Here is a 13,959-nt window from a genome sequence, read left to right on the forward strand (position 1 = left end):
ATTTAGTTTATTAAAGCTTTAATTATAACACTCTAATACACATAATTTAGCAAACATAGTACACAGAGTGTCATATTCTGGACAAGTAACATGATACTATTCTGTGTTTTGGGGTGTATAATTACACCTGTCTGAGTTGATTCAGTGTGATAATATACAGGGCTGAGAATGTGTAAGTCTGATCCAACAATCATGCCTTCAGAACTAAAAAGCATTCAAATTCCTCACACCTCCTACAAATCTACCTCCTTTACAACACCTCTATTCACTTTAACAGAAACACTGAGAGCTCCAGAGGCTGCTTCTCATATGACTCTACTGCTAAAATATTACTTGTCAAAGTGAAATCACATTCCTTTTATGTGAATTGGCTTAATCAGATGTACAGAAAGCAGTGCTTCCTGGAAGGGGAGAAAAATTCTAATTAAATAAATAAATAGCATGTGAATTTAGAAACACATGCACTGACTGCATCCTGTCTTTTAAATTTAAATCAAGAACTTGGAGACATCAGGCATACTGTAACTCCTAAACCGCAGGCTTTGAAACCTTAAGTATTAAAAAGGTTAAGATTTAAAATGAATAAAAAGGCATATGTGCATATTATCTAAAATAAGTTAAAATCCATAGATGCTGAGACCAAAGTCTCTGTCCACATTGGTCTTCCTGGTGTTTTAGGAAACTCAGCTATCTGAAAGTACAGAGTTGTTATTCCCCTTTTTAAGTCCCTCAGTGTACATACTGTATATCAGCTCTGTATGAAATGGTTGGAAAAATCCAAAACAATGACTTTAACAAAAGCTATAGACCAAGCTGTTATTGGCATTGCTAGGTGTCTCCTCTTTGGCCAAGCAAGTTAAAGCCGAAGATGTTCTAAATGCATTTACAACTACATGTTCCAAACTCCTGAAAATCCCAAAATACAGAGCGTAGTTGGACTGGACACTCCACTTAAAGCGCTTTACAGGTAATGGGGACTCCCCTCCACCACCACCAATGTGCAGCATCCACCTGGATGATGCGACGGCAGCCATAGTGCGCAAGAACGCTCACCACACATCAGCGACAATACTGTAGTTATATTGTGTAAACTTTATAAATAAAAATATTTGTGGGTGATTTATTGTACATGCAACTGTTGTCTGAAATGAAACCCAGAATAAGTTTAATCAAATTGTTTTTTTTTCTTTTAAGACTTGTTTATTATAGACAATGTAGAGGTATGTTTCCAGTTAATATCTCAAATGTTGTCAATCTCCAATCATATATCAAATACAGTATATCAAATTATAAATACAAGATAACCTTGCTGTTTATATTTCATGAATACACTTCAACTTATAGTGCATCTGTATATTTTAAATCTGTAGGAAGGGACGGAATTTTATTACATTTTCATAACTGCAGCAAACCTCTAAAAAGATCTGTAAAAAGAAGAAAAAATCTGAAATTGACAACACATTATTTTTATGAGTAATTCTCGTACTTAGAAAAACTGCAAGTAGACTTACAGCTGTCTCAATAAAATGACTACATTTATAAATGGAATTAAATTACTTACTTTCAGAACTGTATCAGTCAAAAACTTGGCATTTTTACAGTCATTAATTGTCCTTTGAAGGACTTTCAATGGGATTTTCTGGCTTAGCAGTGGATTTATCATCCAAGTTGTGATGCTGCCAAGCTATGACACTTGGCCCAAAGACTTTTAATGAGTTTTAACAATATTCCAAGGATACTGCGTGTTTAAAAGTGATATAAGGTGCATGATAGTGCAATTGGTTCCACCTGCCACAGTGACAAGAGTGGCATAAGTTAACCTTTCCACTCTTGAATTCAGGAAACAGGAATCTAAACAAGCTCATGGAAGCCTATATTAACAAAACACACTTTCTTTCTTTCTTCAAACTTGAGGTGGCCATTTGTCCCATCTAGTTAATTTGGTTGCTAGTAGCAAATTGAATGAATGATCTCACTCCACCATTTTTTGAATAGATAATATCTGCAAGGCTTGAAATATAGCTTGTTCCAGACACCCACAGCTCTTTAAAAATACAATGTTAAAGTATTGTTCCTTGATCCTAAATTCTACACTGTCTACTATATATCTAAAAATTGTTTGTCTTTATTATTGCTTTCCCAGATTGTTTAGGGAACATTGTTTTTTTATCTTTATATACATTATATTTATATTTTTGGCCCTTGCATGTTTCATTCTATAACTCTATATTAATTATCATCAATGAGGTGAATGCCCAGGTTCTTAATTCTTCACATTTCAGGAACAGAATTTGAGACAAGACATACAGATGCATTTTACAATTCTAAACTGGCTGGTAACATAATTTAAAAAAAATCAATTCGTAAATCTAATTTTATCTTTTAAAAGAAGCCTCCAAGTAATGACCAGGAGCAGATGAAAAGAGATACTAGATTTCAAAACATCCTGAGTAGCACAAAAACTGTGACTGTGACTCTTCTTTTAGGTACACCGTCCTGCAGCAGGTATACATATTATATATTTGTATACAGTATATTCTGTCCATCCATCCATTCTAACTGCTTTATGCAATACAGATCTCAGGGGAACCGGAGCTATCCCAGCAAGCAATGAGCACAAGGCAGGATACCCCCTGGATGGGAAACTAGTCCATCGTAGGGCACAGATTGACACAGACCTGCACACACTCACACCAGTGCCAATTTTCTAGAAGTTAATTCACCTGCCAGCATGTCTTTGAACTGTAGGAGAAAATCAGAGCACCTGGAGGAAACCCATGTGAACCCAGACAGAACCTACTGTACAAACTGCATGCAGACAGCACCCCAGGTATTAAACCCTGGTGTGATGTTGCAATGCTAATCACTGTGCTGCTCTGGTACTGTACATATTCCTTCAGCAATAAAATACTTTCTGCATGACAAAGACAGCTCATGGGCAGTATAGAGTTTGTAAATTTCAGTGTTGTTTTCATGCATTATAAGAGTTAACTGCAAATCTGTGGGGGTGGAGCACTAGAAATAAGCAGTGTGCAGGCGAGGAGTATGTAGGAAGGGATTCTTAATCTGCCACACTCTGCCCTGTACAAAACATTGTTTGTGTGTGTACATAAATAAGCCTCATTAAAAGGTTTGAGGTTGTAGGTTACAAGAAGGTCCCTTTTACAAAAAATAAAACAAGACATTAATTCAAGATAAAACTTTAATAAGCAAAGCTGGCAAAATTTAGAAGGCTGTGCTTCATCTACAGACACAGTAAATCACGCTTAATAGATCTAGTGACGGCTCAACAGATAATCTACATGTTACACTGATGGCATGTTCGCACTGAAGCATGAGCTACATTTCTTTTTGTTTGTCACAATTAATAGCACTTTGCTGATATTTTTCAATTATTACTGTTATTGAACAAAGTAGGTACTGTATGTACTAAATACTGTAGCAAGTGATCAGCACTTTTTTTTTATTTTAAAATGATAAACCTATAACAAATATCACCAAGTATTGGAATTACATACGGTATGACAAGACCAGAAAATAAATTATCATGAAAACAAAACATATATATATATAAATATACTATTTAGGCTGATGAAGAAACAATACAAATAATGAATCTCCAAAATATACCTTCTTTCATGTATAATCTGCTGTTTGGGCCATATGCAATACGCACAACACCACATACTATACTGTATGTACTACAGTATAATTCCTTGATGAGATCTAATTATGTATCTTAGGATTCAAAGTCTAGCAGTTTACAGAAAAATGTGAGTCATGTTGAAGTGTTGAGTAATTTTCCATTAACTAAACGTTTATTGCTTTTTGTTTAACAAACACTTTTTTTCTTTTTTTCCCATCCCAACCTCTTTATTGACTACAGCATATGTCACCAAAATAAGAGGAAAAAGACTAAAAAATCCTGAAACAAAAAATACAGTTTTTAGTAAATGCAAAAAGGTAAGGGAAATGAAACATACAGTACATGTCCACCAAGAGTGCTTGCTTCTCTTGAAAGATGAGAAATAGATTACAATTTCCCTTTGGGGAAGTCGTGCTGATGAGGAGCATTTTGATTTCAGCTCTGGCTCAATAAGATTACTTCCAGTCTTTCTACTCTTTGTCTCAAGGTTTGTATTTCAGAGATCTCCTATCCAAGTTGATCACTGACAACAGTTGCTGATTTCCCCTTTATTACACAGAAATCAACTAAAATTAAATGGTACGTGTTCTTCCCAAGTCTGTCTTTCACTTTATGACCCCTATTAGCATGTAATAAGTCCCATCGCAGCAGTGACATTTCCCAGTAAATTGACTTTGAAAGGAAATAGAAGATCTGACACTATTCTGTCCATCTGTACTTCATGCTTTTCAATGATATAAAAATTTCCCAGTACACAATACTAAATTGTGTAGGAGATGCTTTTAAACAAATTTACTTTTATTTCTGTCTCTGGACAAGTTATATGCAGAAAATGACACAAAATGTAACACACAAGATTCCAGGTCAAGATGACTTCCTACTTACTTAAAAAAAAACTGTCACATTGCAAGGGGTCTTTTTTCCAAACTCAAGCTGTTCTTTTCAGTTCTCTGACGTTTCACATTAAGTCCTTCAACCCTACCAACTCCACTCCATTGCAGAAACCATAATCCCCACACCATTAACTGGACTAGTCCACCTTAATACAACTAAAAAAACTAGCATCCAATCTACTGACAATAAAACATAGCTTAATCGATTATACTACAATAAACATCATGGATTTAATTTAATAGGGACTTCAAAACATCAGTATCAGCTACAAAGACTCACATACATCTTGCAATATGTATTTAAGCATAAGGTATAATGAAAAGGGCAGCACAGTGGAGCAGCGGTTAGCATATAATGAAAAATATATTGTTCTAGTTCTGGGTAAGTGGATTTATTTTCTTGAATTTGCCCTTGTTTCGTTGTCCATGAGTAATGCCCTTATTTAGGTAATTTTACTGGGATTTTACAAGGTAAAAGGAAACTTAGTACCAACTAATGGTGTAATTTGTCTTCAAGAAGAGACTGATTTCAAGAATTGTGAAAACAGAGAAGTATTTAAAAAGATGCTGGTGCACAGCAAGTAAATAACCAAGGTTTTTGATGTTTAGAAACACTTTCTGGTTTGAAACATATCTTGCCAAGGGTATGAGTCCATTAATTAAATTCTGCAGAAGGTATCATCTGTGACAATGACAAAACTCTCAGTGCAATTTAAGACCCATCATCTACTCTGCATTGCATTTAACTTACTGTACAAAGGGTTCTTTAGTAGGATCTCTTCAGCAATGAACAATATTGAAACATTGCCCATTCTCAAAGGGAAAATAAAGAGGAGAAGAAGTAAATCCAGCATAGTCTAATGTCTAGAAATAGTCTGACATGCCAAAATCGGATGGAGTAACGTGTCCATCAGTACAGATTGTATTGAGCAACAATGCAGGAGATATACAACAAATGTAGTATTGATACCCAGTAACTAGAATTGCACAATCATTCTGTAAAGGCTTATAGCCAATTTGTGGTTTAATGAAACTGGTGCCTTGCAGACCAGCATTAGGAGATAAATTATGTCTTAGTCAATTATCTACATGAAATGCACAAAGTATTAGTGTTCAGACACTTCTTTGTACAGCCATATACTGGAGAAAAACGTACATACATACACTAAGAAGCACATTTCATCAATTAGCTGTCTTCCTTCCTATAGAAGGAGAAATAAATTGTGCACACAAGGATGGCAACCTAGTTGTTTTTCAACCGTGTATTTCTATGACTGCATGCTCGCATCTGCTCCTTTATTTTCAGGTGAGGGAATTGAAGTCTGACCAATCTGTAACCTGACTAATTTGCTAGTGTCTCTTCCACAGAATCTATAATAAGAGTCATTAAAGGCTTTCTATAGCTAAATCAATGGGATACTCTTGGAAATAAACACAAGTAATTAGGAAGCAAAATACTTGCAGTCTAGATCTATTCTGACTTCAGTTTTTTCTCTAAATATGCACCTTGATAAAGCATGTTAGAGTGCCTTCAGATAATTGAAAGGCATTTGCTGGAGTGTTTGTGGGCAGAAACTAGGGTTATAGCATCATACCTACCATCACCAACAAACAATCAGCAATGATTAGCTTTTATTTTGCGATGGGTATACATCTTTCTATCAAGTAGTTCAAGTAGGGAGCTGCGACAGCATGTGTAGGCTGAAAAGGAACAGGTAATGGGTTTATTCCATTCTGAAAAGAAAAGAAAGAAAACACAACGTTTCGGCTGTGAAGCCTTCTTTAGATGTGATCTTTCTATCAATACAATTCAATCGCAGTGCTCTCATATACTGTAGCCACAAGGAAAACATGGACACTATAAAGGGCCGATTGTGTACGTCAAAACGTAGGAAAATATCGATAGATCAGATGAGCATGTAAAATCCATTCATATTTAAAAGAAATCGATTTTTCCAATATTTTTTAAATACTGTTTATAATCTTTTGAGATCAGCGGGAAGTGCATTTCTAAACCTCTGTCAGTCTTGAAATATTCTGTTACTGAAACTCAATTTGTGTGTTAAGCTAGAAGCTCAATAGTAGGAGCTGCAAGATGTCTTCTTCCTTTGTTTTATTTGATTTGAATACAGAACAGCTCTTAAGTCCTGATTATACTTAATGATAAAATGTGATGCTCCTTGATCATGGGTAATAAAATCCAGCAGAATATGTCTTTGTGGACTCTGGAAGGCAAAACAGAGCATTGTGAGCCGAAACTCTGGGTGGTACAGCTGCTCCTGTATCCTTGAGTGCTTACACCCAAAGAAGGCTCCACAGCAGAAACTTTGTGTTTTCTTTCTTCTCTTTTCAGCATGGAATAAACCTTTTACTTGTTCCCTTGAGTGGGTACCTCACTCAGGCGCTTTCAGTAAATTTCTTACCATACAAGCCTGTACTCTCCATGAGGGTATTATACTGTACATGAATAGTTACTCCCTATTTACTAATAAAGGATGAATGTTTTAAATAAAGGAAATGTGTTTCTTAGATGAGTAGAAGCTAAAATAACACTGGTCGTGTTATTTTAACAATTCCACTTGTCATTTTCCCTGACTTTTATATCATGTTTAAAAATACAAGGAAACTGATTATATAAATATAGCTATCCATAAAGATCTCTATAAATATGCATTAAGATTTGAAGCTATCTTATTTTTCTGAGATGCTTACTATTAAGAATAATCTAGTTACAGTATATCATGTTTTGAACTGCAGGGGAGGCAGAAAGATCATCAAGTCTATACATATCAGCAGCAGGTCAAAATACTACACTCCATACTCCATAATACACACATAAAATATAAAATTAATAATTCTATTTTACATGAATAGCTCACTGGGCATATAAAGATCATAATTTTTACACAAGTTTTAACTTTTTATTTTGGAAAAGAAAAGGTTTTAAAATGCATTTCAAGTTTCATATGATGTACAGTAGTCTCAGGTGTGAGGTGCATTATTTGTGTCCAGTAACTGAGTAAAGTGAAAATGACTAAAATGAGTTTGTGACAACCAGGGTGATTCCAATGGTCTGCACAAGGAAACTCTCACGATAACCAGGAAATAAAGTGTAGGAGTTCTATTGTTTACCTACTGTACTTACTGTAGGTCACAGTAAAGAAACAGCACTCTTACAAAGCACCAGGCATGTCCTTTGTATACCAATAACAAAACAAAACTGCAGTATACCCATGTGAAAATGTGCAGAAAGAACCTTCATCAATCACCCAATCAATTATCTAATTATCATCTGTTTTGTGGCTATTTAGAAGGATTATAGGCTGTATATTTCTTAAGAAAAGATTAACTTCCACAGGGTTGATTTATGAATCTGTAAAAAAATCCAGTAAAAAAAACACTGTTTTAATTAATAAAAAAAACAGTGACCTCATAGTTCCTATCAGCATGATTGTAGGCAGCCTGTCTTGACATTTATGGAAAATGAGCATGTTAGCCTAGCTCTTTAATTACTATAGAAACCAGAGAACTACAGTACATACAGTATGTGGTGAAACAGACCATGTGCTAGAGAGCAGAAGTCAGCCACACCTCTCCAGTTTGGTCTGATCTATCTGTGCAGTCCTTTTCAGATAATATTGACAACATGAGACATTACAGGCAGAAATAACCCCTGTATCAGAAGGATGACTGTAGGTCACCATCTGTTTGGTTACGATCTGCATTCTCAGAAGCTGTTCAGAGATAAATTATGTTGACAGCTGGGAGACAAAACTGTCATCTTCTCTGGAAAGAATATCGGAGATATGCAGAGAGAAAGTGTTTGAGTATTACAATATATTTATTGATTAATGCTATTTTGCCCTTGGAAGAACTTATGGACGTTTATTGTTGTTAAGGCCCAAAGTTGTAGGGGGAGAACTCAAAATACATGATACCTAAACATTTAATTACACAAAACTAAAGAAAGTGTAATGTTTTGCTTTCTTCACAATCTGGTAAGACACATAAGAGCAAGAGACAAGGGACAAAGGCTAAGACGTAAATGTTATGGGTGGGAAGAAGGCTAATGTGAAAAGTGCTGAAGCACATACAGTACAACCTATGTTTTGTACACTGTCCAGTATGGAGTGACCTAGAATGATGGCAGCCACAGATGAAAACTTTTAAATTTAATGATAACACTGCAGCACTGTAGCCACTGGCACTGCTCAGGACTAGGTTTGTGTGACGACACCAACACATCCAAAATCAACTATGAACATGTCTATAAATGTAGACACACTCATAATCCAGAGCTTGAAACTCCTTTTGTAATGATCCAGCTGAATGGAAAATACATGAGCCCCCTCAAAAGCATTAGATGGACAGGGACAAAGAGTCCATCTGGACTGCTGCAAGAGATACAGTGTGTGGCTTCTCAGAGAAGTACAAATGGAATCTGACAACACTTTCCAAGAAATATTTTTAAATGCTTCCTGCAAAAATGAGAAGTTCACAGTAAAGACTGATCGCTGTATACACCTTCAAACGGACGTGCATTTGCTCAGCATGCTAATGATTCTATTAAAAGAAAAGTCTGTTATCCAATTTCATCTTGATGATTGGAAACATCAAATAATTAGTGTTCTGGGACATAAACACTAGCCATAAAGGGAGCCCTCCTCTACCTGGTCTGATCATCACTAATGATGAGACCTACAAGGGTGGTATCACCATAAACTTAAAATTAGTTTGACGGAAGAGTCGCTGGAGGTGTTGCCACTGGTAATGGGAAAAGCACACATTCTACAGGTAAACCAGCATCTAAGATGTCCGGGGATTACTATGGTGCCCAAGATCAGCTAAAAGAAGTAAACCCAAACATTGTTTACTTTTTCATGAGTTGGACATTCGTATTATATCTGGTTGGAAAAAAGGCACCAGAATGCTATGTCAAAGCCATGTTTTTTGGGGGAATATAACTGGAATATACATTTTGTTCCCATTTTCATCATCCTGCTGAGTCATATTTAATCAAACTTTGGGAAAGAATGGCATTGCTGACAAGCAATTGTCAGACAAGGCATGTCATGGAGATGCTAGAGTATGTAATGGCTAGTTGGTAGTTGGTATGTTAGCAAAATGTATGAAAAAGTAGTGTTATTGTCACCAATCACAATGTGGGGCAGTGCAAATGTGATGATGTGAATAGAACCTCCTTTCACACAAGAACACCTGGATTTAGGACAACCTTCATACTCAGAGACCAAGTCCTTGAGCCAACAGTTCTTCTGTTCCTGCAAGACATTCCTAAAGTGCAGGGCAAGGCCAGAACATACAGCGAATGGATTACATTGACGTGACCTCAGAAAAAAAAAACAATATTAAGATATTGCTGTGGCCAGGAAATAATTGAGACCAGCCAATCTGCAGCCAAAGAATAGTGGTAGAATATCCCACAGAAGTCTATTCAGAGGCAGATATTGTCACAATCGCAAATCCCTCCTCTTAAGAGCGCTCCAGCCCTTCCTAGTTTGTTATTAATCCCCCGCACCTGCTCCCTGTTCCAGCCCCTTTTCAGTTCCCCCTTAAAAGCCAGACGCTGACGCTATTCTGGGCTCTGCATTGGTTTCCGCACCAAGTGAGTCCGGGACCTGGATGTGCCTGGCCCCGGTTTTAGTTTCTGTTCCTGTTCCCGTTTGCCCTGCCAGTCCCGACCCGGTTCTGGTTTTAATCGGCTGTCTTGGATGGATCGCCTGGCTTTGGACTTTTGCCCTGTTTTGGATTTCCCTTGTTGACTTATCTCTGGATTGTTTGCCTCGGCCACACCTCCCCCGACCACCAGCACACCTTGGACACGCCCCCCCCCCCGTTTTCATTCCCATCTCCTGCATGCCTTTGCCCCTGTGTTTTCTTCACTTTCCCTGGATTGTGCCGTCTGCATAGGGTCAGGAAAGAACTCTCCCTGACAGATATAGTGTAAGCATTAGTGCTGCCAGGAACCTCAGGGTGGTCCTATTCTATATTCTGTTTCAATTCCAATCTTGTTTACATTCTCTCTTGCAGAGAATTCTCTCTCTAATGTTCAAACATTAAAGACATGCAGTACTTTTTAGATACATTACACAAACGTCCCTATATTCTGCACACTTCCGTTGGTCAGAATTTGAAAACAAAGCTCTTTGAATTCACAAATAAAATGAAGGCACCCAGCAGATTGTAGATCAAACTGGTTGTTTTGTTGACATGAAGAAGCATCTGGATTGTAAATACACATACAGTACAGTTACTGAAAGCTAATACCCATAAACAACAGCATTATGGATTACTCACACTTACACAGCCAATGACTATGTCAATGTGAGTAACATATTTAATTAAAAGCAGTGTTTTGTCACATGTTTAAAATGTTTAGAATTAAGTGGCAGCTATGGAAAGTCCAAAACTTGTGTTAAATAAATTGTATAATAATTTGTACTGTCTTTTGAACACAGTACTGTGGTTAAATTTCTTTATACTGCTTATGCAGGAAAATGAGATTGGTTTACAGAACAGATGCTGTTTAAGGACTTGCTGTGATGCCATTGTCATTAGCTTAGTATTGAGAACTCTAAACCAAACCAAGGTTTTCAGATCTTGTCTTAAACATAATGGCAATACAGATTCAATTTCTCTTAGTTTGTATATACTATGTACTATATACTGAATAAGCAGTTTGATCATCCGCACAGTGCACTATTTTTTGGTCTTTTATCTTGTTGATTAATAACTTCATTGAATTGATAGCGTTAATTTGGGGTAAAAGGGCTGCCCCATCCACTTGCAATGAAGCAAAAGCAAGGTGAAAGAAATAATGAAAAATAACATTTTATGAGTAAATTTGTGGTGATGAGAAACATTTAGCAGCGCATATGTTTCCTTCTGTTTGAACATACTGTAATTATTTGAAAATATTGTCATCTGCTTATTTAATTGATGCTAGTTCTGTCCTAATGAGTAATAAATGAGGAACAGTGGCAATCATGAATATGCTGTTTCTATAAGCAGTCGGCAACAAGAAAGACAGTGAAAAGCAATATTTAGTCAGAATCCTTGTCAGGGATTGCCTGTTTTTAAAACTGAAAAGATAATATGATTACTTAAGTAACATATTTTGGGAATTTGTTTGTTCACAAATTACTAACAACATAAAGTTGGTTTATCTGCCCATCTCCAATTATTTTAAAACAAAGCATATTGAATTTTAAAAGCTGTTCTGATCTGTCCCCAATTAAAGTGATGCCAATTAGCTTAAGCCTTTTGATCATAATTTTTATGTGAGAATTAAATATTGAAATCTTCATTTAATACATATGGTTCATCGAAAGAAACTGTAATCTATTCATGTATGTTTGTGGAAAAACATACAAGTTTTGAACATCAGTCATATTGATTAATTGATCGACCATAACTTATTGTAATATTTTCAAGTGATTATTTGCCTAAGCAATATATCACATCTTTAGTGAGACTTACAGAGAGAGAGCTGACTGGGCACAGGTGATGAGGTGATTTAACCTGTTCAGTGTCAAGCCAATTTAAAATCTGTTGTTTTTTATTGGTCCAGCTGAGTTCTTAACCACAAGCTAATTGATTCCAGTTTATTATGTCCAGCATATTTGAAAATTTGGCTTTCAGCTAACCAACGTGGGCAGTTCTGAAACTAAGAAGTTTGTACAGGGTTTATATCAATTATAAATCCTTTGTAAATCTGATACCGGAGGTCTACATTAAGAGAATGTAATGTTGCTAGTTTTTGATATGTTGATAAAATTGATATACAATACAAGCTTAATCTGTTTTTACTGTAGACTGTGTTTAATGTTATTTTACTGACAATTTCCATAGTGGAAAAACAACTTGGCACCAGAAAATGTCTTTTATTTATCTTCTGACTACAAAGTGTTAACAACCCTTTATATATACAACTAACATACATTGTAGTGGCCAAATTAATACTTCAAAGAAGCTGAATAATATAAAGGAAGATTCGCATTGCTGTAGGTCTGATATTCTGTTTTATAAAGATATGGATAAAAATAATCTGAAAAGCAATGACCAATTAGTATAATATACTGTTCCCTGAAATACCAACAAAATTGTAACCTACAACAAATTAGTAAATACTGTACAATTCACCCTCCTAAACCTGCTTGCAGTGATAAAGAATGGAGTTCTGTGTTTTCTCCCAAAGGCACATTGTAGAAGTGGAAACTCCTCTCTAGCCACTCTAGCCACAGAATTAAAAAGTATGAATCATAGCACTGGGTCATTGTTATAGAAACAACACATGAAAGGATTGCCTTATAAATTACACATTTAATAGCCTCTGACAATATATGAAAACACAAATTTTGTTTACAGTAATTAGTGCAACACAGCGAATAATAGACTCCGTCTGACCTGTGAATCTCTCTTCTCGGTATGTACTGTATGTTTGTTTACTCTTGAGAGGCATATAAGAATGCAGCTTTTTTGCAACTTGCCTACTTTACCTCAAATCTACATGAAAAAAAATAGAGAAGGTGTGGTGGTGGTTATACTGTGCTGTATGTTGCTTAGAATTAGAACCAGATGTAAACAAAATGAGTGTGATGTTTCAGTACTATGCCTGTACTTTTAAATAAGAAATTCACAAATATTCATGGCACTTTGTGAGTAAAGCTTTGATTACACTTCATTGGCCATCATTTGGGAATAATTTTAAAAAATGAAAAAAATCCCCTTGGCTCAGACGTCTATCCAGTCCCCTGTAAGAACCATGTATTATCAGCATGCCTATCCGGGCTGTGAGCCAGGGAATTAAAATTCTTCCTACTAAGGCAGCTGACTGCTCTCTTACATTTTCATGCAGCCATAAAGAAGTGCAAGGTGTCGGCACAACATATGACTCTGTCAGTGATACACAAACCAAAATATACCACCTAAGTACTGCTGCTGAACCATCAGATTTGCTCTGTGACTGAAATCTTACATTGTCAATTGCACATTTTTTAAGTAGCTTATCTTCTTTTCTTTTAAGTAATTTCACTTCCAAACATTCTCACAGCCTTTCACAATGCCTGCTCTGTACTCACATTTGTATGCACTTTGATCCTTTCTGTAGGAACAAAGGTACCATTTGCAATGAATTTAATAAGGAAGCAGCTTCTGAAACAATCATTACAATGCTGTTTCAATTCCCATGGTCACCAAAGAGAAAAAGTCTCTCGTGAAGACATGGATTAACCATCTATTGAGAATTAGTGAAATCAGTCTGCCGTACCCCTCCTTACACTACATAAATACATTTTATACCATAAATAAATATTATTTATTTTCATTACTCAGTAAACATAATTATTAGTATTATTAGTATTATTACTCAGTAAATATAAATATGTCTATTTTAATTTAAAA

Source organism: Atractosteus spatula, chromosome 3, assembly GCF_055471065.1.
Source record: "Atractosteus spatula isolate fAtrSpa1 chromosome 3, fAtrSpa1.hap1, whole genome shotgun sequence".
NCBI lineage: Eukaryota > Metazoa > Chordata > Actinopteri > Semionotiformes > Lepisosteidae > Atractosteus > Atractosteus spatula.